Below are 24,513 nucleotides of genomic sequence, written 5' to 3'. Positions count from 1 at the left end.
ATAAAATTGCTTGTGAATTTTATTTAATGATTGCCACTGGGAATTTTAAGAGCTATAAAACAAAATGCTTCTTAAAAAAATTGGCATCCTTAGCTCTAAGATGTAAAATGAATGAAGGTCTTCATCATTAATAATTTGCATTTATGCTGTATTTGTAAAACATTCCTGATGTTCAGATGCTCATGTTGATATTGCTGCTCACTTCAATGCCACAATACAGGTAATCTATAACTTGCTCATCTTCGTGATGACCAGATAGCTTATCTTCCACTTTAAGACCAGCTTTGTTTCTCCCACCACTTTCTCCGTAAACATCAGCAATTAAATTTCAGACATCTAGCAGTACTACAGTGATTCAGCAGTTTGAGACCAGTGGTCTATTTGGGGCTCTGTGCCAACAGCTGAAAGACAACACTGGTGAGAAAGCAGCTCTGGCACAGCCACTGTATCAGCAGAGGAGACCACCGGGCTCAGCCAGACCGCCCACTCTCATACGAACAGGTATTTTTAGCAGCTTAGGGAGAAGTACAGCCAGGATCTTACCTCAGCATGCTTGATTGCTCAGTGTTGTTCCCTGGCTTGATCCGTCCCCGATCTCTTTATGCACACACTGAATCCAAGCACTAACTTTGAATCTGTGTAACTTGCCTATCTTGATTTATTAATCAAAAACACATTTGTAAGATTCCAGCAACATTAAACTGAAGCTTCTTGCTGGCGTTAAAATTCGTGATCAATATTTGTATTGGCTACTAATATATCAGAGATTCATTGGAGACATAGATTTTAAATTCTTCCAAAACTACATTTTTCTTCTTCTGACACAACAGATTACGCTTAATTAGATAAAGGAAAGGCCAGATGTTACTAGGGATACATGTCCTGTTTTTGCTAGGTGCAAATACAGTTCAAATATACCACAAAAATCTCCCTTAATGTTTTTATAGCTTTACATCGACTGTAAAGTCCCAAGACTGGTATCAATCTTCTCGTCAAAAGGTGGTTTCTATTTAATGAAATGCCAAACACTTTGTGATGCCACATTGCCAGTATTTAGTTTTCAGTTGTACTTGTACCAACAGATGTCTGGGAAAAGTAGATCCCAAGTAGATCCATGAGACAATGTTATTCATATGCATCACCACACTCATATAAACTCTGCAACTCATTTTCCTCCCAATCTTTTCCAATGAAAACAAGGCCAGGCTTTGACTCACTCCTTCCTGACTGCTCCTCTCTCACTTCATCTCCACCTTTTGGGACTTTCCCTCATCCTCTTCTTTACTCCTGAATGTTGTCCAGGTTTATGATAAATCTCCTCTCTGGATTTGGGAGCCCCTTCCACCCACCCACCCACGCAATCCTCTCCACCCAGTTTTCCCATACTTTCCACTGTTTTTCCCCTCACTGATCTATGAACAGTGCCAACAGATGAATTACTCAGCTTGACCAGAAGTGTGACACGAGTTTATTTAAAAGTGATGCGAGTGTTACCAAGTTTTGGTAGTAGTATATCACACAGATTTTAATGGCGAGAGTTTGTGTATTTAACTCTGGCTAACATTCAGCTCACTAATGGTAACAAGTCTTTGCATGTGGCCCAGCCCAATATGTGTTTGAAAGGTTTTAATTCACATTTTGAAAAAAAAGGAATGATGGCACAAATAAATAAAATGCCACTGACTGACTTCTTAAGAGATCAACAGCTTGATTCTGATTTGAACTGCACAACAGTCAGCTCACTTCTTTTTCTGTTGCTCAGCTGGCAACATGGGTTTCATGTTCCAAAAGCAATAAAGGTTTTGGAGAAATTTAGGCACTTTCCAGTGGTTTGCGTCTTGGCCCTTTAGACAATCCCACTTTTAGCTACTGGACTGAGAGAAGCACTTAACCTGTCTGGCTCAGTAAATATCCAAGTGTTTCCTCCATGGACCGTGTCATATCAATAGGAAGCCGAAGGTCACCCTGAGGTCTCCTGCAAGACAAATAAACTGTGTTTAGACTTTATTATTCAGAAGAATTGCTTGGTACCTCAAGGATGCCTAACATGTTACTGTATTAGTCATTTGAACTACTGTACTCCATGTTGGCATGAAATTAGGCAGTGTATGTAAATGTATAAGAAGATCTTTTTAAAAAAAAATATATATAATTTTTAGGGGGTTGGGCAATAAGGAAAGAAATCTGATCAAGCTTGCACACAACGATCACTTAATGGGTCTTAACCCAAAGTGTCTTTAATTGTCATTTGTATCATCACTGCTACATCACTGATGCTGTGGCTAAGGAATGAAAATACTAGATAAAGACTAATGTCCTCTTGGCCTGACCTTTATTTTTTGAGGGATCATTACTCTTTCTTACGTGTCACACAGTTGAAGTCTTATCAGTCATAATGTGAATGGGGTGATGAGTTGGAGCCAGTTGCAACTTGGCTCAGAGATGAATGTGGCTTACTGTCAGTATCATGGGGATTTACAAGTGTGCAAAGTGTGCAGTTGTATTAGCCATGGGGACCTAAATCTGTTTATACAGTCAAATTGTGAGAACACTGAAAGTCCTGATTATGTGGATAACTAAAGTTTAGAGTGGATATGTGGTTTAAGGTTAGAGTAGGGATATTTAGGATAAATATCCAGGAAGTGTTAAGTGACTAAGTCGATTTCATGTCCTAGTAACTGATGGGAATGTTGCTATGTGTCTGTGTGTGGTATTAGGGTTAAAGGGAGACAACGATTAGTGACACTTGTCCTCCTCTTGCCTCCCCTCTGGCTGCCGAGGATCTCCCTATTTCTGGCTCCATCCCAGCCAGATCGTGGGAAGATACCCCTGACTGAAAAGAAAAATAAACATAAATAAAACAAGATAAGATAGTAGAGTAAACCAATTCAAACACCGCAAAATGCACAAAACCATCCAATCACAATCAACTCCACATTTAGATCCAGATAAAGAAGGGTCAGATGGAGGGGCCTTATAGTAGGAATAGCAGGAAAAAGTCAATAGTCAGATTTATATCAACTGTCAAAGACTTTTTTGAAGGTCTTGCTTGTTTTCTTCTAAATGTATAGCAGTATGGATTCTTTAACAAGCATCCGCTTGTTAAAGAAGCGGACACACACACACACACACACACACACACACACACACACACACACACACTATAGGGAATAATGCATTCAGCTGAGAGTCAAGAGGAAATGCAGGAAGAAGTTTCTCTATTACTTGGTTTCCCAGCTTCCTCCAGGATGCTCATCAAAAGATCATTAGCCAGCTCAGCGTGCAGCACTGTTCTCTGTAGTATTTTGGAGGTCAAGTACTGACTCCACAGAGGTTTAATGACTAAGTTCATTCCAAATGAGGCTTCTCTGGCGTCCATGACAGCAACACATCATCCTGCTGCAATGTCCTCAAGTAAGATGCTCGGCATCGCATTGCGTCAGCCCAGAGGTTAAAGCTCCAGCGTGAGAAATGTGAGAGAGAAAGATTAATTTCTCTTTGTGAGGACTTGTCAAAAAGTAAGTCATGATTCTTGTCTGCAAGGCTTTTTCAGCAGGAAACTTTAGTGGGGGTGTAGTTAAAAGTGAGAGAAAGAGAGATATGGAAATAATGAGGACAGAAATGAGGGGGCGGGGGGATGTGAGGAAGTGTGGAGTGCTGTTTCCAATTAAAAGGCCCTGAGAAGGAAATGAATGAGTGACGTCCATGTTGCGCATATAGATTTCTATCTGTATACAGTGCAAGTAGCTGAACAGAATCCAAAACACGTTTCACTTTTCACTGGCAGAAAAATGCGGTTGGCCCTCTCCTGAATAATAAAATACCAGGTGTTTATTCATTTTGGATTAGAAATGTTTTAACTATTTAGAGCCATTGGTAAGAAAGTGGAAGGATATGTTACAGCTGTAAATTATTTTTCCAATAATGGAAGTATCTCTGAGTGCCAGTGGGAAAAAATCTATAAAACTGTCCTGCAATTATTCAAAAAAAAGTACTTCTTCTAACATTAGCTCTTGCTTTATCATCAGATTGCACTGCAAGCACACTTATTGGCTTGGAACAGTTTGCAAAATGCTGATGTAAATGCTTTTTTCAGAGGTTTCTTATCTGGTTAAAAAATGAGTTTTTCTTCACTACTGTCATCAAGTACTTATTCATGTTGAAATTATTTGAAGTGAAGACTTTATAAGAGTGGGAAACCCATGGCCTAATCAAAATGCAAGACTAATCCAAACCATGATCTTTCTCTAACTTTGATCAAGTAATGTTTGTGTCAAAACCTACCCTAACAGCCCATTGAAAAGCCTCTCACACAACCTTTATGTTTGCTGATGTATTCTCAATGATGTCACAGTTACATTATAGTTTGTGTAGCCTTTAAATATGAAACTAACGCTGAATATGAAATTTAAGAAAATCATAAAAACGAGGCAGTTGGAAATAGATGTGTGCTGTGAGGTGAATATCATAAAAATCCCTGCCAAATGCAAAATAAAAGAATTACACCAAATAATGACATTTTAATTATTATAGTTAAATGATGTAACAAAGTAATCTGACAGTTAAAAGTAATGCATTTTTCAAAATGACCTATTGTGTTAGTCTTATCATAAGCCATAGTAGTAAGACAAAAACATTTTTAATATTTTTAATCAGTTGAATACTGCCAGTGTATTAAACAAAGAGGACAGGAGGAGACCAGCACAATAAGGAGATTCATCCCACTTCATGGACATGTTCCCCATGTTGGCCTCATCCAAGCAATCCTTCTCCAACTTGTGATTAAAATTGTGATTGAGCACAAAAAAGACTCACAGACATGTCCCTGATAAATGCTCTCAGAGACATTTTGAACTCTTTGCACAATAACCGTCATGAAGAAACCTCTCAGTGCCAAATCACATTTGGAGTATCATAGCATGCAGATGAAGGTAATGTTTTCTCATTAAGCAAACTTTAGCCGCAACTTGGAATTTGACTGCAAATTTGTCTTTTAAGTATAATACGCACAATTTGGTTCTTGTCTTACATATATGCACACATAGACACACTTCTTCCTCTTCTTCTTCTTTGATCCCTAGTTGGTGTTAGGCCTGGATCAACTCCTAAGCCCATACGCTGCTGTGGGTGCCAATGGTTGTCAAATTTCCTTCACAACTCGTTTCCATGCATTGCGATCGTTCGCGATTGTCCTAGCCTCGTCGAGATTTATTCTGCGATCTCTGATGTCATCCTCGACCTGTTTTAGCCATATTTTCTTCTGTGTCGTTTGTTGGATTCTCCACTGGGTGGGTCGTTTACACCAGAGGATTTGGTGTGGTAGATGGTGCGCGTCCATTTGGCACACGTGGCCAAACAATCGCAATCTACGTTTTTGAATTTTCTCCTCAATTGGCGGTTGGTTGTCACAACTCCGTCGGATGTCCTCATTTCAAAGGTGGTCTTGAAGTGATACTCGTAATATCTATGAAGCGCCTTGAGGCGACTTTTGTTGTGATTTGGTGCTATATAAATAAAATTGAATTGAATTGAATTGAATTGAACTGCTGAACTTGCTCTATCTGGATGCCGTCGAGGTGGACGTTGTCATGTGACCCATCTGTTGTCAACACCATTGTCTTGTCAGTGTTTATCTTCAAGCCATATGACTGGGCGGCATGGACCCACACACACTAGCACCCCCAAACTCCATGGCCCTTTCCACAGCTTTGTGTAAAAGGAACTCTAACCTTAATGTCTGTGACAGCATTTTGGACCATTCGAGGAAGATGGAGTGCCCGCATAGAACCGATGCAGATATGGGGAGAACATGCAAACTCCACACAGAAAGGCCCTTTGAACCCAAGACATTCTTGTTGTGAGGCAACAGTGCTAACTACCATGGCACCACGCTGAATAACAAAGGAGCAATAAGCAAGGGTTCACTGTAGCAGCTTGTACATTTTCCCACTTTATTTAAGAATTTCACATTTTTCACGCTGATGGCTTTTCAGACAAGGCTCGCCTCACAAAAGAACAACATTTCCCATTACCACCCACAGTGTTTGATTGACAAGCGTTTGACTAATTAGAGAGATTGGCAAGAAAAATTTGGCATTAAATGGCAAAACTAGCCTATTATGTATTACCACTTTGAATTTAATTTGAAAGCTAATTTGAATTTGAAAGGCCACATCCTGTAGAACCTCTTAGTTTAGTTGTACTTTGTCACTGTTAACCAATTATCTGAGGCTCCAAATCACACAGAGAGAGGTGTTTGACTAAAAGCTGCAGAAAAGCCAAAAACGCAACACTAACTAGAAGCAAATGGTACTTGTCATGAGTATGTGTGAGAGTGTGTGTGGAGTTTCTTATGTGAACAAGCAGTGGGGAAAGTGTGGGCGTTGGAGCTCGAGGGGAGCAGGAAGGCTTTCCAGGGGAGTGCAGCAAAGTTTAGAAAACGAGGGCAAAAGTGTGAGAGAGAGATGGAGAGGGGGCATTAAAGCAGGAGGTAGGAACAAAAAAGGAGGGGGAAAACTGGCTCTGCAGATCCAAGTGTAAATATTGAGCCAGTGTACGAACGTGTGCGGGGGCACCAGGGTGAATTCAACAATGATAAGAACTGAAGGGAAGGAAGGAAAAGTTAGCAGTGTTTCTTTTATAAACAGGCCTTGTCCTTAGTTTCTCTGCCCACTCCCCTCTCTCGCTCTAGCTCACACACACACACACACTGGTTTTCATATCTTAGTGAGGACAAAAACTGACATAATGCATTGCCTAGCTTATTACCTTAATCCTAGCCATCAGAAAAGAATGCCTAGCTCCAACCCTTACCCTGAACCTAACCATAACATAACTGTAACCCTAATCTTAAAAACACATTTTGAGCCTAAAAAATGACTTCATTTTTGTGACGACGTCATTTGGTCCCCACAGGTATAGTGGCATGCCAACTTTTGATCCTCACAAAGATGTATAAACAAGTACACACAGACACAGGAAGGCTAAAGAAGATAACAGTTTTGATGGCTTTCTGTTCTTTAGGCCCCTCTTTCTCTCCACTTAACACATGCCACACGCCTCCTCCAAGCAGGCCACACACAACCACATGCTGGGCCCACATGTGCTGCAAGAATCCAGGATTCAAACCATCCACCTACACACAAACATAACAGCACATGGACACACAAAACAGCACCTAAATACACACACCAGCAGCCAAACTCCACAGGCACAACCAGCCATTCTATCTCCGTCCCTTACACACACACACACACACACACACACACACACACACACCACCCCACATAGTGAATGCTTATGTATGCACACTCTTCAAGGCTCTGGACTGAGGATGCGGGGATTTCCAGCCTGATGCTGCACAGCTGTGGGACAGCACCCAACTCACCGCCAACCTGACGCAGAGTGATGATCTCACCAAAGGGGAGTAACTGAAAAAACAAACTGCACACATTCAGATAAAGGACTTTTCCTCTATGCTATATTATGAGGAAAAAACACAAGATACATATGAAGGTTTTTCTTTCTGAAGTGCTGTGATGAAGAACGGAGAGTTTTTAAAATGTCTAGCCGTGACACTCAGAAGTTTTCATCTTTGCACATCTCAAGTTCCTAAATTCCTAAATTTTGTGGCATAATTGTCATGGTCTGTGTGGAGGGAGGCATGAAAGGACCCGAAAAACTCAAACGCAGAGGCCAAGCTGAGACTCATAATGGAAGCTTTATTGCTGAACACTGGAGAAAATAAACAAAATTTGGCGATACAAAATAAACTTGGCAGGCTTGGCAAACAAAACACACAGACATATATGAGGGATGACACGACACTGAACACAGCAAGACTGAGGACTTAAATACACACGAGGTGATCAGGAGAAGTGGCAACATACGGGGGAAGTGTAAAACTAAAGTGTAAAACTAAACACAATGAAAAGAGGAACACTGGACCTCTTTCAAAATAAAACAGGAAACATAATGAAATGCAGACATGACAACATGAACTTAAAAGACATGCAGACATGAAACACATAAAGACAAGAGAGACTTAACACAGGAGTTGAAAACACAAGGGGAAAGTAATAAACAAATGAACTTAGAAAACCCAATGAGCTAAAACATAAACCATGAACATCCATAAAAAAAAAGACCCAGGATCGTGACAATAAATTTACTATAAAAAGATGGTAAAGCAGAAAGTATTTAGCTGATAAAACATTTATTACCTCAGGAGGTGCCAGGTGCTTATCATCTGCCTAAGTGATGCTGTGAGGATATTATACACACTTCTTTAAGCTTGGTGTTTTTGACATGAACCAGTTTTAAAAATGGGGGCAATCAAGCTAATGCTAGTGCTTGATAGTGAGCTCAGTTAGCTTATTTCACTGTGACATTGTAAGGATGCTAACTGTGGCTATCAAAAAATATTGGTGTAAATCAAAATGTGCCTACCATTAAACCAATGGCACATTCATGCCACATTCATAAACACCAATGTTGTCTTTGAATGTGACCAAACTCTGAAGAAGGATGATGACTCATGATGAAAAAAAAGGTATTTTGCCAAATCTGTGGCACATTGATGTAAATTCATGTGTAGTTTCTCTGATAGATTAATATACCCTGAAACCACTGCTGATTACATTACAATTACTATCTTTTTCTGCTCAGTGGGTAAAAAGAGAAACGCTGCAGTTACACAGGGGAAAACAGTGGTTAGAGACAGTGGCACAACTGAAATTTCTGTGACCAGGTGCAATAAATACGTGATTTCATTGTCTTTAAAATAGTTGTTTTTTTTCTGCAATCATCACATTCAGTTCCTCAGTAATCAGATGGAGTCAATCAGCAATCAGTCTGCTCTCAGTTTGTGGTGGCAATGAGTTGACTCGTTGACGTTGTGTTACCAGTATAGTGAAGCTCTTTCTGTTCTGGACTCAGTTTTGACTTTATCACTGCAGTCTTGTCCATTTGTGAAATAAGAATAAAAATACATTTCCACTCCCAAAAACACTGTAGCCCACTCAGCTATTCTCCTTTTCCACGAACACCTGAGATCAGTTGATTACAGGACCAGTAAGCCAGAGGAAGAAATACACAATTAATGTGTATTTTTTCATTCTCTTCACCTGTTCAGATGACTGAAGAACCTTTTAAGCAAGTCATAATTTAATTGTAACTGTAATGTCATTACTGAATTTATTACAATAACATGTTACACTACTGTCTTACTGAAAAATGTAATGTAATTACAGTAACACATTTCAAAATAATGCAATGCTGACGGTATGTAAAAATTCAGACAGAACCTCATAAAACTGAAACATAAATTTCTCCACAAACAGTGACGTAACTGCTGCAGAGCAGTGATTTAACTGCAAAGTAACATAAGAGCTTAGCAGCCTTGCGGTTGCAAAGAAACATAACCAGAATACAACCATCTGACTCAAGTCCCCAACTTAGACTGTCCCAAGTCAGCCCACTATTGTTTGAAGCAGTGAGGCCCACTACACGTTGCCTTGCGTCATGCAACATGTGCAGTTAAGCATATTGATGGTGTTACAAGCTTAATGTGTGGGCATCTGATTAGTTGCTCCAAATTAGGTAAAATAACTGAGTAACCACAAGTTTGTCGGAGACACAAGGAGGTTGTTGTCCTGTAGTTACTCTAGTGTGACTCATGGCTCAGTCACACTAGTGCACAGTAGATGGATATTCATTGGACATATTTATGAGCCTGTGTCCAAGACTTTAGATCTCTCCCTCCTTTTGGACAGAACTGGATTCCAGCATACCTACCCTGAAAGCTTTCTCAGGTCAACAAAAAAATATATTGTGTTGTGAAATGGGAAGAATTATAAGTGAAATGGGATAGTGGGAATAACATTTTGCCTCCCCTGTTCACTTCAAGTATTGACTGCTGAGTTTTCTCATGGAGGTTGTGTTGATGCTTTTTAGCATCTATGTCAACAGTAGAGTCCTCAACAGCCAGATAAACCACTAGCTGCATAATATTTCACCCTTATTCATGTGCAAGTCCTGTAACTACATTTTAAACGGGACTTTCTTTGCAATTAATGGTGAATGGCGAACAAATGGCAGAAAATGCAGCAATTAATGAGTTTGAAGTCTATGGAGACAGATGCAGAGGTGGCGATGACTTACTTACTAAATATTAAAAATCAGAGAGTAGATAAGACAGACTGGGTGTAGCCTCTTTGAACTGGACTCAAGAGATGAACAAAAGGGAAAGGGTTTACCAGGAAAAGAACGATCACCCTGACCTATCTGCTTTGCTGATCCCTGAAAACCTAGTTCAGATTTCAGCCAACTCAAGTGTAAATGCATTCAAAAGAGAACAAAGCTCATAGTTTGGTATGCACTTTGACCAATGAGTCATCTTTTGATTTCTCAATTTTTACAACACAGTGCTTCTTGGGCTTATTCAGCATGTTTTCATTTCTTCCATTCGCTCCACTGCTGTTATGTTTTCAGACGCCAAACTCAAAGAGCTGCCAGAAACAATTTAAGTACTCACACATGTCCAGTGCAGGCTCAACATATCCACCTCATTAAGGTTTGCTTAACAGTTTCACAATGTGTGCAGTTCAAACCTGATCACCATCTGTCTATGTTACTTTTCTTTGACTAATTCAACAAGTAAATGCTCACTAGTACACTATAATTCAGGCAGGTCACTCAGTATTTGATTTCCTTGTCACCAAAACACTCTAGAAGTTAGAAATTATAAACATGGAAAACAAACTTAAATATATCTCATGTCATGTTATATATGAGTTAATTGTTGCAGTTACAGACCCATATATCAGAATTGCACATTTTTCCAGGCCTGATATTGCAGTAATTAAAAGTTTTTCAACTTTTTAAACATGAAGCATAAAGCACTTTCACTTCACAGCATTGACTGGAGGAATCAACCTTTTTTTTTTCTCTTTCTAGAAAACCAATCTGACACAAGCACTCAGTAGTGAAGGTGAATTCTTCTCAGGTTTACCTCAGAATGAGATGCAAAAACAAGACATCTGGTCTGAATGCAACTCTTATTTCCTCTCCATTCATAGGTAATCAACATCTAATTTCAATGAGTTTACATGTGTTCCAAAGTTTAATGGAAGAGAGAGAAAACGGGGGACTGGAAAGTGCACCAAAAAAGGTCCTCTCTAAAATTTCCACAAGTAGCTGTTAAAATCAATGATATATGAGAATCCCCAGTGATCAAATATCCCCTTTAACCTTCATTTTTTCCCCCCCAATAAAGCCCATTCAGTGGACAAGACTGCGGATGCACAGGGGAGTTTTCAAGCGCGAAACATTCTAACCATCTGAGGCAGTATGGTCTGAATATGGCCAACAAACATTCTACCACAAACTCTTTGGTCGTGTCCAAATTCATGGGCTGCATCCTACTGAGGACCCGGCATTCGTGGTCTACGTGGGCCGGGTCCTCAGAAGGTCGGGCAGGCCAGAAGTAAACGGCTGGGGAAATTGGACGGTCTAGCCTTCTGATTAGCGTCACCGCTGTCTCTGTGGAGTTTAATAAACTCAGCCGTCTGCTCCTTGCTATCTAAAATATAACAGGACACTGGTGTAAATTCTCGACCGTCTCACACTTCTGTTTAATCAGTTTTCTGTTTGATGTTTATTCAGCTGTGTGAAAATCCCGGAGGAACCCACCCAGGGGATTAATAAAGTTTTATTTTATCTAATCTAATATAATAACTTTAATCTCAGCCAAACCGATTGACTCACGAACAAATTAAACACTGAAAAAAGCCCAACAATAACATTTTTAGGTTGTATATATTATATTATATTAGGTTTAACCTGAGTAGCGAAAGTCCGCGGAGATCTGAAAATGATGTACCGGGAGTCCTTCAAATTCGGGGAAAAGGAGGACGCATTTGTCGGCTGCATTCGGAGAAGTCTACGAACTTGGACAGCCTTCGGCGCGTCGCTGTGACATAATCGGTCTACGGCCTCAGGAGGATGCAGACCATGAATTTGGACACGACCTTTGTGTTTCAAATGAACTCAAAATGTTGGCTTGATCCCAAACTTTCTCCACATCACACCATTTAGCAGTTATTAGCAACGGCCATGGTATTGATTAAAGTGGTTTTTGGGGAAACTTAAAGAACCCATTGTTGTCTTTGGCCAGCAGCTTCACAGAACATTGGAAATGATGCTCAGTCTGGAGAGTCCATTGCTACTCAACATCAATAACCTCAGGAGACAGAGTGCAAAAGAGCTGGGTAGAACAGCTGAGTCAGAAGAACATATCACGACTGTTCACAGTAGCTGCTTAAATAGACTGAGGAAATTAAATGGTAAATAGCCTGTATTTGTATAGCACTTTACTAGTCCCTAAGGACCCCAAAGCACTTTACACATTCAGTCATCCACCCATTCACACACACTGGTGATGGCAAGCTACATTGTAGCCACAGCTGCCCTGGGGTGTACTGACAGAGGCGAGGCTGCCGGACACTGGCGCCACCGGGCCCTCTGACCACCACCAGTAGGCAACGGGTGAAGTGTCTTGCCCAAGGACACAACAACCGAGACTGTCAGAGCCAGGGCTCGAACCGGCAACCTTCCGATTACAAGACGAACTGCCAACTCTTGAGCCACGATCGCCCCATACTTACTTTGTAAGTACTTTTAAGTACTTTGTCATATAAAAAGGGTTATGTGACAAAGTACTTAAATACAAAAAAAGAGAAATTAAACCTATAAAGACTCATAATGTTTCTTATCTCCTTAAAGCATTTTCTAATGTTTTATTTGATTATGTTGTCTTGTTTAAATTCCTTTTGACGTTTTATTGGAAGAAGTGAAAGAACAATCTGTAAGATACTTTTGCTTTTAACTAAAAGAACAGCTAAAGTTTTTGACAATATTTATTTCTAGATTTGGAACAATACCAGTTTCTAGATAAAATGAACAGAATTTTCCTTTGCTCTTAAAAAACACAAAGATTATGGTTAGCATGACTTAGCATAAAGGCTAAAAATAAGAAATGACTAGCAAGTCATGTTCAAATGTTATGAGCATAATTTGTTCTTTCTTCACTGTACCTTATACCCTGCAAGTTTCCTATTGCCAGTACTACAAAACAGGATTCAAGCTTATCAAGGTAACTTAAGGTTAAACCCGGGTTTTAGTTTTAAGAATTTTTATATCACCGTGGTAACCTATGTTGCAGATCTAATTTGTTGGGTACAAAATTGCCACATACCAACAAATCATTTCTCATGAAAATGTACTTTGATAGCTAGATTTAGATACTTTGGGTTTATCCCAATAGCTTGTGTTAGTGAAGCCAGATAATGAAAGATATCCTGGGTACATACAGTCATTTCTTTTTTTTTGGACACTTCATGTTTTATCCAGATGAAGAAACTATTTCTGAGCTTATATGCAAATTTTGTTACATGTTTGGAGACACAGTCTTACTCTTATTCAGTGTTTTGAGCCTTAAAATTGAATTTCGCTAATGGGCTTTTGTACAAGAAAGCTATTTCCCAACTGTTTTATGCACTTAGTCTTGGCTCCTATAGTACAAATAGACCTTTTGTTTGCACCTCTGGTTTTACAGTTATGACGGACCTTTCTGACGTGCAAGTATAGTTTATAATGTCTGTCATGTGTTTGCCTCATGTTGTTTAGTATGTGATAATATAAATAGTTGAAGCTGGCTTTACTGGGTGAATAGGCAGATTGTTTTTAGTTCTATATTTACAATTACTTTCCCCATGTTCGAGAAGACCCGTGTTGACTGAACAACAAAAAAAAAAGAACAGGAAATGGGATTACCTGATTATTTTTAATTAACATTGCTCTATATGAATGCATGTATGCTTACGTGTTGCAGGAAACATTTTTTGAACCCTTTGGAATTTCTGCACAAGAATTTCTGTATTCACTACTCCATTCACTATTCACTACTTCACTACTTCCATCTAAATCAAAGTCAAAGACAGATGTCAGTCCATCAGTTTGTACAGCCATGTATTTCCTCATCTGCTTATCCAGTTCAGGCTTGCAGACTGTCTGGAGCTTCCACCAGCTAAGAATGGGAAAGAGGTTGGAAACAGCGCAGACAGACTGCCAGAGTAGCACAGTGGTAACACACAAAAAGACAATTATTCATGTTCATATTCAATTTGAAATCACTAATTAATCTAAGGCATTTTTTCTGGGACTTTGAAAGGAAATTAAAGCGCCCAAAGAGAGTTCTATGATAGCACAGGGAGAATAACAAAAACTGATCTTAAACCCAACTTAGATGCCATGGAAAGACCTGAAAACAACGGTTCATTTAAGACATCCCAGAAACATTCAAGGTTCAAGGTTCAAGGTTCTTGCATGTCACATGCATAGTTATACAAGTATAACACACAGTGAAATGTAACCTGACATGGCTTGGGGATAGAAGTTCCTCTTGAGTCTCTCTGTCCTTGCCCGGATGATGTGGAACCTTCTACCAGATTGCAGAAGTTGGAACAGTTTGTTGCCAGGATGGGACGGGTCCTTCAGTATCTGCGCTGCTCTAGTCTGGCATCTCCTGGTGTAGGTGTCCTGAAGCGGGGGGAGAGCAATCCTGCAGCAACGTTCTGCTGTACGGATCACTCTCTGGAGAGCTTTTTGGTCCTTCACACAGCTGTTCCATTGATAAATTGAAACAGTTTTATAGCACATCTGGCTATAGAAATATATTATGGAGGCTACTGCTGCAAAGGCAATTATACACAATTCTATAATCAAGAGTGTATTTACTTTCCAGAGTTATAATATACTGAATTCAATAAAGTTTTCGAAATTTGAACTGTTTGTGGGTAACAGTGTAACACCTACAAGGAGGCAACATGCAGAATAATAATTTAACCAGTATTCCAATGTTATTTTAGTTATTATTTAGTGAGAGCCAAACAGTCACGGTTTGATGTGTATTTATGATAACTGATGTGACTTTTCACAGTCAATTTGTGGACTGTACAAATCACTGTTATTAAAAACAAAACAAAATCTGCATGTCGCCCGAACCATAGTTTTCTCTCAAAGACAGATGTAACAGAGAAAACATCTTTTCAATAAATTGGAATCTGCACTTTTGCAGCTTGTGAAACAAAACTGCGCAGAAATCCACAGGATTCTTACTGGAAAAACAAACACGGATGGATCCATGTGCATGTTGTGGCCTATTTCACTGACAGGAATTCAAGTCAAACAACACTGGTGTCTCTATTTGGTGTCGTATGTGGGGTAAAAGCATGCTTGTTTCATTCCAGTGATGAGATAAAAGAAACTTGACCTACTGTCATGCCCCGAGGCTGCAATTTATTTACATGTCTCTGTTAACGAAAAAAAAAACTGCAGGAGATGGTGAAGCATGTTTCACCTGCGCTTCACAAAGGAAACTACTGCAGTACCAAGAGGGAAGCTGTTGTTACTTGCATCAAAGCCTCAGATACTCTTACTCAGAAATCACCCTGTGATGATAAAATTATTTATACAATCTTACTATTTTCTACCTGCTTTCAACCTTCCTCTCCCCTTCAGTAAGCCATGTCATTGTTATGTATGAGTCATGCCTCACTCATAACACTGTTAAATGTGACCTTACAGAGTCATCCTAGCTTAATAATAGTCGTGGAGGAGACATGCAGAGGCCCACCAGCTTTTAGGTTTTGTTTCATGTTTGCTAGTTACTTCAGTTCTTCTAATGCCTTTTGACAGTTCCCAAGGAATGGGAGAGAACTGAAGTCAGCTTTGGTTAATATCAGTAATCTACTGTAGAAATAAGTTAGCACAGTGCCTTCTGTTAAGGTCAAGAATGAAGATATGAGAGAAAAAAACAAAGGCAGTTATCTTTGTCTCTTTTCTGATCATTCCACACTGGATAATGTCTTAATTTTTAATTTAATGGCTTCATACCAGTTTCTTCTTGATCTCGTAGATGTAGAATTTGAAACATTTTCATTTTTCCATTTGCTTCACATTTAGTATACATCACCTACACTTCAATTTATGGTCTCCAAAATCTGTTTCTGTGGCAGACTTTTCTTTGGGTCACCACTAAGTAGCACAGCAGACCTGTGTCGTCAATACGAGGGCCCGGTGGCGCCAGTGTCCGGCAGCCTCGCCACTGTCAGTGCACTCCAGGGTGGCTGTGGCTACAATGTAGTTTGCCATCACCAGTGTGTGAATGTGTGTGTGAAAGGGTGGATGACTGGTTGTGTAAAGCGTTATACAAATACAGGCCATTTACCATTCACCAATACATCCAGACAGCTCATTTTAGTTCAACTTATCTTAACAGTGTATGATAAACAATATAAAACAATTAAAATCACATTTAGAGCTCTGAAGGACAGTATTTCTACAGAAATAATGGCCATGTTGGATGGCACAATTGTCAGCACTGTCTCCTCACAGCCAGAAGGTCCTGGATTTTAATCCAGCCTGTGGTCTTTGTGTTGGGTTTGTGTGCTTGTGTGGACAAGACATGCAGTTAATTACCTTAATTGATGATTTGAAATTGTTTATAGGTGTGAATGTCTGCCTGCGTTAGCACTATGAACAATTGGTGACCTATGAGAGGGTATACCCCACTCATATCTGAAGAAATGGATGGAACAGCCTTGTGAAAGTTTGTAAGTCCTGTGCTATGAGGAGCTGAAGGTAGGACAGAATGACAGTTTCCATTAAACAAAAACCTGCACTGTATTATTTTGGGTAGCATACTACTCACAGCATCATCAGGTCCTCTTGTGCCTCGTCTGCTAATGTGCACTGCTTTTTAGTAATTATGTTTGACAATTATCAGTTGCAGCTAAATGCTAATTTGGCCCATTGAGTAAATCTAGAGTTTCTGCTGGCACTCTGGTTCGCTTCTGCAGACCAAAGATGAGCATGTTAGGTTTATCGACGATTCCTCATTGGACAAGAATGTGAGGTACACTTGCATTAATCTATGGTAAAAATCTTACTTGTAGTCTGAAGTGTTTTGAGTGACACCTATTTCACCTATTTCACCTATTTCCACTGTTTTATATCACCAGAAAGTGCACACAGCACCAGTGACGTTAGCATGATGTTCATTCCAAATCTTATGTTTCTCCTAGTGAAGACTTATAAAGTCTTGGTCTTTGCTCTTAAAAACATGACTCTTTAAAATCCGAGCCATGTTTTTATCTCCAGTTTCCTGTGTTACATAAATAATCAGTCCAGTTGTTTCTACGTAATTACAGCCTCAACTATTTCTTAAGAGTTATAGAGGCTTTGTTGTACCGTAATGTTGCCAAGTTATGCCCCTCATTTTTTTCATATTGTTTTTAGCAACAGTGCAGCAGATGAGATCAGATGGAGGTTAGAGAGTATGACATGTTTGTCAGATTGATGAATGTATTCCCAGGAAAACCGCTCTGCCATCCGGAGTGTAATGCCTCTACTGTTTATTTTCCAAGATAAAAATAGAGGAATGTTGTTTTCTTCCTGCTCGTTCCAAGTGCTCAACTCGTTTTTTTTTTTTTTTTGGGACACACCATAAAAACTAGACAGTTCACCCAGCAGGTGGTTGATGTTCTACATGATTTAGATCTTTAGTTGTACTGTAATACAGAGACTGAATACCTGGAAGCAGGCCCCCAAACTGATGGCACCATCATAATTGACAACAAAGAGTTGAAGAAGACAGAAGAGTTGCACTTGGGCTCAGTCATCAGCTACGATGGAAATATCACCTCCAATGTCCAAGCATGAATAAATGCAGCCTGGTTAAAATGGCGACAAGTCACTGGTGTCCTTTGCGATACAAGAATGCCAGATCGACTCAAGGGAAAAATCTACAAAACAGTGGTCCACCCAGTAGCCCTGTATGGCTCCGCATGTGAACACACATGAACAGGCCCTAAACACCATGGAGATGTGCATGCTCTGATGGAGCTTGGCAATTACAAGACGGGACCGTGTTACGAACAAAGACATACGCAATTAAGGAAAAGATGCTCGAGTCCCGCCTGAGGTGGTATGGACATGTGATTCGAAGCGATGAGAACTCTGTAGCAAAAACAGCTATGATGATCGACCCAGAAGGATGCCGGCCTCGAGGCAGACCAAAGAAACGGTGGATGGACAAAATTAAGGAGGACATTAAGACCGTCAACGCATCACCTGAGGACGCCATGGACAGAATCAAATGGAGAAACCTTTGCCGAAGAGCGGACCCTGCACCAGCGTGAACAACGCCAGGATGAAGAAGTTGTACTGTAATACAGACCCTGTTTACTTTGCAGTTTACAAATGAAACATAAACACATGTTGTTGTTTTTTTTAATTAGAGGTTCTGCAATTTTATCATAGAATCTGGAACAAATAATTTACATTTTTTTGGTTTGGAAGGCATGATAAAAAGAAATTTGCTTCTTTTAATTAACCTATGAAAATGATTTTAAGATGTGGCTTTATGAGTAGAAAAAGTATTTTATCACTTGTCTTTGCACTAGGATGATGTCGGCGTAAATGTGCAGTCATATTTGTTGTGTTCCCACTAGTGCTGTCAGCGTTAATCTCGTTGAAATGACATTAAAGCCACAACACGGCAAATCTCTGTTAACGAGCTACCGCGGATCGCCCCGTGCATGGGGCTGGACGGCCAACACATTAACGAGCTAACTGCGCTAACACACTAGTTCCCACCAATGTAGGTGGGAACTAGTGGGACTAGAAGGAGAGCATATATCTCCCACACTTGCTTCTCTCAGTTGCTCCCTGTGAAAATCTGAATCCAATTTAAAATCCTGTTCCTCACATCCAAAGTCTTGAATAATCAGGCTCCATCTCATCTGAAAGCTGCCCTACTTGCTGTATCACACCAGTAGAGCACTTCACTTTCAAAATGGGAGACAGATCTCAGTTTGGATTTGGGAGACAGACACCCTCTCTACTTTTAAGATTAGGCTTTTTGACAAAGCATGTAGTTATTGCTGGATCAGGTGACTATCCCTTAGTAATGCTGCAATAGGCTTGGACTGATGGGGGATTCCCATGATGCACTCAGTGTTATTCATCATATACCTCTTTTCACTCATTATGTGATTATATACTCTGCATTTAATCATGAGTTATTATTAATAGCTGGTTCTTTCCGCAGCATGCCTTTGTCCTGTCTCCCTCACACTCATCCCCAACCGGCCAAAGGAGACAGCTTCCCCTCCCTGGACCCGTTAAAAGGAAGTTTTCACCTTCCCACTATCAGCATAGGATACCATCTGCAGTTACCTTTGCACCAATATCAATAACTTTGGTTGGCAAATTTCATACTCCCATTTTTTCAACAGAAGAAAGAAAAAATTTTTCATGCCCCTTTTCAGGATAGCATATTAACTTTGCAAGCAATAAATACTGTTACCTTGCAAAAAGCATAACATTTTGTTAAGGGAGAGCCTGAGTTTTATTTTGAATACTAACAGTTTAATAAAAGTGTGCACGACCACTTTTTTTTTGAAAAAAAAGAAGAAAAATGTTTGTTTTTCCATTGCTGCAGCACACAGTGTAGGAGACTGCACTAGTTAGAAGTGATCTTGTTTTAGTTAAGATAAAAGAAAAATGAATAAGAGATGCCTGAAGAGATCTTAAAAAAAAAGAAAGAATAATTTATTAGTTTTCATGGAGCACATGAACTCACACGAATTTCCTCTCCTCTCTCAATCTCGTCCAGTGAGTTTGCACAAACACACAAATGCACAGCGGTGTCAGACGTGAGTCAATACAAGAGAACTCTCAACATGGAGTTTCAGTTACAGCCGGGTGGAGCTGAACACTCGATGAAGTCAAACAAATATAATTACCTCATAAGATCACACAGTCGACTTGGTGATTGGCCAAATAGTGAACGGCATTTCACTCCTCATATGTCATTTACTCCTTAGATTTGCAATAATTTTAGTTCATACAGTTATTTTGTGCTCTGGCAGGTACATCTACATGCTAACAGGGGGTCTTTTTGTTGGTGGGGGGAGGGGGGTGCAGGCCAAAACAGCTGTCGCTCAGCACCGCATTTGGCTCCCTGCCACTTTATCCTCTTCACCAAACTGAGAATTCAGTTAAAGGGTCACTGTTGAAACACACTGGAGGATATCCAACACACATCTCAGACCCAGTGCAAGTGGTCAGGCTTCCAGGAAGCTATCTAAAAATAGCAGCTGTAGGGGAAATATCGTGTTAACCCGGGAAACAAATAAAGAAGCATGAGCTGATAATGTTGTGATAATGAAGTGGTGGATGTGATTTAGACATTAGAAGGTAGGAAGTTAAAACCTAAAGCAATCTCAAGTCCTGCTGTTCACTGATTTGTTCTTACTGCATATCTGGATTTCACATGAGAAGAAATCAGATTCACAATAAACCAAATTTCTAGCCTCTTCTCGTGGACTCCAACCTTAACACTATTCTTATTCACATCAGTAACATCACTGTTTTTGACTATAAATGCTCAGTGTACATTTTTCAGAGCTAACTAGTCAGTATTTCTCAGGCATATGCAAACAGTAGGAAAGTGAAGTCAGTGAAGCGGCTACATTTTCATTTTCAGGAAACCCCATCCCTAATGACATGGGTTAGATCCATGTCATGTGATCTAAATATAAGTGAACATGATCTTGTGACACCCATGAAAATTCAAATTCATGCTTTTTATTTGTTATTTAAGTAAGTATTGCAGACAACTTGAGGCTGAAATGCTGTGGTGAAATATCCTGCTGCCCATTAACTTGCGATAGATAGATAGATAGATAGATAGATAGATAGATAGATAGATAGATAGATCTATCTAGACTTTGTTTTGTTTCTACCCCTTATTTCAAATTCCAAATCAATATGCAGAATTCCACATTATATAATCCCACAGTATACATGTTTTTCTACACACAAATCTACACTCATATACAATACACACTTAAAACGAAGCTCCCAGACCAAAACAACAAACTACATTTTTACATTAGCTAAATACGCAGGTCTCAGGGCCTCTCTAGCTTGAGGAGGAATTAATTTTACAAAAACAAGTGAGATAACTTGTTCAGTTTTCACTAGAATAACCGCTCATATATCTCATCTTTGAAAGCTGTTAATCAAATCACAGTGTGGTTTAGTTGTGTCTTCTTAGTCCTGCAAGTATGTATTAGAGTACCCTATCAGTGCACTGAGGCCTGACTTATCACATGTGCTCTTTCTCATTCATTTAACTTTCTCTGTAATAATTTTTCCATTCACAAAGTGAATGGAAAAATGAAAAGAGTCCAATTCAGTCAAACTTTATATAGAGAATACCTTAAACAACAACATAGTTTACCAAAATACATTCTACTTATAATATTTCAATAAAATATAAGAAACATTTATTAAACTTAACATTAAAAAAAACCTGTAAAAATAAAAATTAAATAACAGCAAAGCATAAAACTAGAAAACCACAAATTAAATAGACAATAAAATGTACAGTAAATAAAACTAATAATAATTTTTTTTTTATTAAAAGTGATAAAAATGGACAAAAACTGATTAGAGACTGCTAACTCACTACTCCTAAAATGCCTTGGAGAAAATGTGAAATTCGCTTCCCTCTGTGTTTCAGTCTCCACATGGGCACAACGAGGAGTGGTGTTCACCTGATCTGAGAGATCTTTGTGGGATAATTTGTGTACATCCCATAATGTTTCCCATTCGCCAGGCCATGTAAAATTTAAAAGCAAACGATAAGATTTTAAATTGAATTCTAAAATGGAAAGCCAAAAAGGCCATAACACATTTAACTCTGTCTGTCTGTGTGTGTGTAGAGATATTTGTGCTTGTTTACCAGACAGTGATTACAAAAGTATGGGTCAATTTCAATCTGAGAGAAAGGACCAAGCCTCAGTAGACCCTGTCAAGGTAAACAGTCAGGTCAAGGCAATTCATGACCCTGACAACTTTAATCAGACAAGCAGCCTGACAGACGGGCCGGCTCTCACCTCTATCCTGTTTCTGCCAGCACCTCCACACAGGGCCACCGGGCTTAAAGCAACACTTGGCTCCAAAACCTTAGGTGACTCAACCCACCCCTCACACTAATCAAAATGTTAGAGATTTATGGTGCTATGTGCAAAGAGCTGTGAAAATTCAACAAACACAGCCAACAGCTTTTGCTTCTCATAGGCTGAATATTTATTAGCTGACAAGTAAAAATTTCACCTACAAGGAAGTGGGAAAAAAAGTCTTGACCAACAACAGCACACACATGAGCATAAACAGCCCACATTACCAGTAATTCCATATATTCATGACAATGCCCCTATGTGAGCATATACAGCTATAAAACATAGATGTAGGTCTGCAAAGCTTTCTATAGCACCCAGGGAGTACCTATCCCTCCTCATGTCAGGACCTTCGGTCACCCCATCTGCTTCTGTGTTTGGTATATTTATCCACTCACAGCACAGCAACTGACGGACTAATGGTCTCAGTCATTGAGTATATGATATATAGGTATGTGAAAAAAATAAGTTAATATTTTATTAGTTGCTGTTAATAACAAAGACTCCCACTGCTGTCAGTCCTGTCACGCATCATCTGCAACCCCGAATGTTATTTTTACTGCACTGAGACTCTCGCACGCTCCCCTTCCCACACACTGAAAGTTATAGATCTTTCTCTCTCTTAAGCACAACCTAAAGCCACTTACATCACCAGTTTCATCACTCATGCTTTTTTTGTGTCTTGCATGGTTAATTGCACTTACTATTCAAATATCAGCGTCCTGCCAAACGATCTTGTTACACTGACGCAGAAAGAGCCACACCTTTCAACAAAACATCTTCTGCAACAAGTTCAAGAGTTCAAAAAGGACACTTTTCAACTGTGCTGCTAAAGTTTTTGTTTTCCAGTGGAGAGCATCACTAAAAAAATATGCATTCTTACAGTGCAAGGTCTTTCCCAACTTTTCCTTAATATCTCCTGCCAATCCCTGTTTGTGATTGATCAGTGTCTATTTACACCACCCTTTTCATGTGAACACAACCAGCTTTGTGTGACTACTTAGCCTGATTGCCACTGTTAGGCTAACTAAAGTCAGACAGCAAAAAGCAAAAATTTCAAACTCCCTCCATAATACAAGCCCAGGGGTCACCAAGGCCAAACAACAAACAAAAAAGGTGCTATTTCTAAAAAGACGAAAGATGAAGTGCTTCCTCACACGGGGTTTAAGGTCTGATTGTTGGGGTTGAATCTTATTTATTGTACTGGCCAAGGTTATTATCGTTAACGAAAACTAACGAAATAACGAAAACTAGAAGTGAAAAAACATCTTCGTTAACGGAAATAAAAATAAAAACAAAAAAAGGAAAACTAACTAAAACTATAATGAGTGTTCACAAAACTAACTAAAATTAACTGAATTTATAGCAAAAATGTGTTTAGTTTTCATTGATGTGTGCGTGTCATACAAGAGTCAAGGGTGAAAATGAAGTTTAGTTTCCAGATTTTTTTCTTGCTGTGTAATTATGGCAGCAGGTGGCAAGTACGTTAGTCGAGTCGTCTGTGTTGCTGCTCCGTCCACGCGCAGAATCATGTCAGGAAAAGTCGGGAGCCAGAGTCCAATTTGGGATTACTTTGAATATGACTGTGTTTTGGATAAAGCAAGTGTCTTGTAGTGGAAACAGACAAATTATGAGGGACATTTCTAAAGGGAAAAAAATCCCACAAACCTTAAAGTGCACTTGAAAAGCTCACACAAGAAGGCTAACCTAGCTTACCTTGAGAAGGTAAGGGAGCACACTCAACCCTCATCCCCAGAAAACAGAAGCTAACCCCAGGCAAGGCAGCGTGATACATCCTGAGACAACAGGACGGGGATATCTACATAACTGCGTGAGTCAATTACCTTCAAAAAGTTTATCAATTCACTTGAACCAAAATTACGAACACCCGGTGCTGCGAGAGTTAATAGTGTCATTGGGGCCAAGATATACATTTTATAGTTGCCTGGTATCAATGGTTGTTCATCTGCCTTTATTTATTTATTTATTTAAAGAACCCATAGGTGGGAATGTGAGTTGTCTGTCTCTGCATGTTAGCCCTGCGACAGACAGGCGACCTGTCCAGGGTGCAGGGTATGGTAGCTGGAATAGCAACATACCCAAGGATAAGCAGAATGACTGATATGATGAAACTGGGATTTTGTTACACTTAATTATTGCAAACACAACTAAAACTATAACTGAAACTAATCAAAACTAAACTGAAACTAAAGATTTTCAAAAAAATAAAAACTAAACTAAACTAGCAAACAATTGGTAAAAACTAATTAAAACTGATATAAAATTGAAAATCTGAAGTCAAAACTAAATAAAAATAAAAACTAATGAAAATTGCAAAACTATTAAAACCCTGGTACTGGCTTTACCTTACATTACAAAGCACCTTGTGGTGACTGTTGCTGTGATTTGGTGCTACTGAAAT

At 39.4% G+C, this 24,513-nt stretch overlaps 1 protein-coding gene and 1 pseudogene across 1 annotated transcript in view; one reads left to right on the top strand and one right to left on the bottom strand.

The window, feature by feature from the left end:
• LOC146517339 (zinc finger protein GLIS2-like) overlaps positions 1-24,513 on the bottom strand; it is a 340,746-nt gene that overhangs the window by 131,671 nt on the left and 184,562 nt on the right. The gene's annotated exons all lie outside the window — the stretch shown is intronic.
• Positions 16,411-18,274, top strand: LOC146517348 (uncharacterized; annotated as a pseudogene).

The sequence above is a fragment of the Neolamprologus multifasciatus genome, chromosome 6 (assembly GCF_963576455.1).
Source record: "Neolamprologus multifasciatus chromosome 6, fNeoMul1.2, whole genome shotgun sequence".
In the NCBI taxonomy this organism is placed as follows: domain Eukaryota; kingdom Metazoa; phylum Chordata; class Actinopteri; order Cichliformes; family Cichlidae; genus Neolamprologus; species Neolamprologus multifasciatus.
Note: the sequence above shows the minus strand (reverse complement) of the source record. Positions and strands in the feature narration are given on the sequence as shown.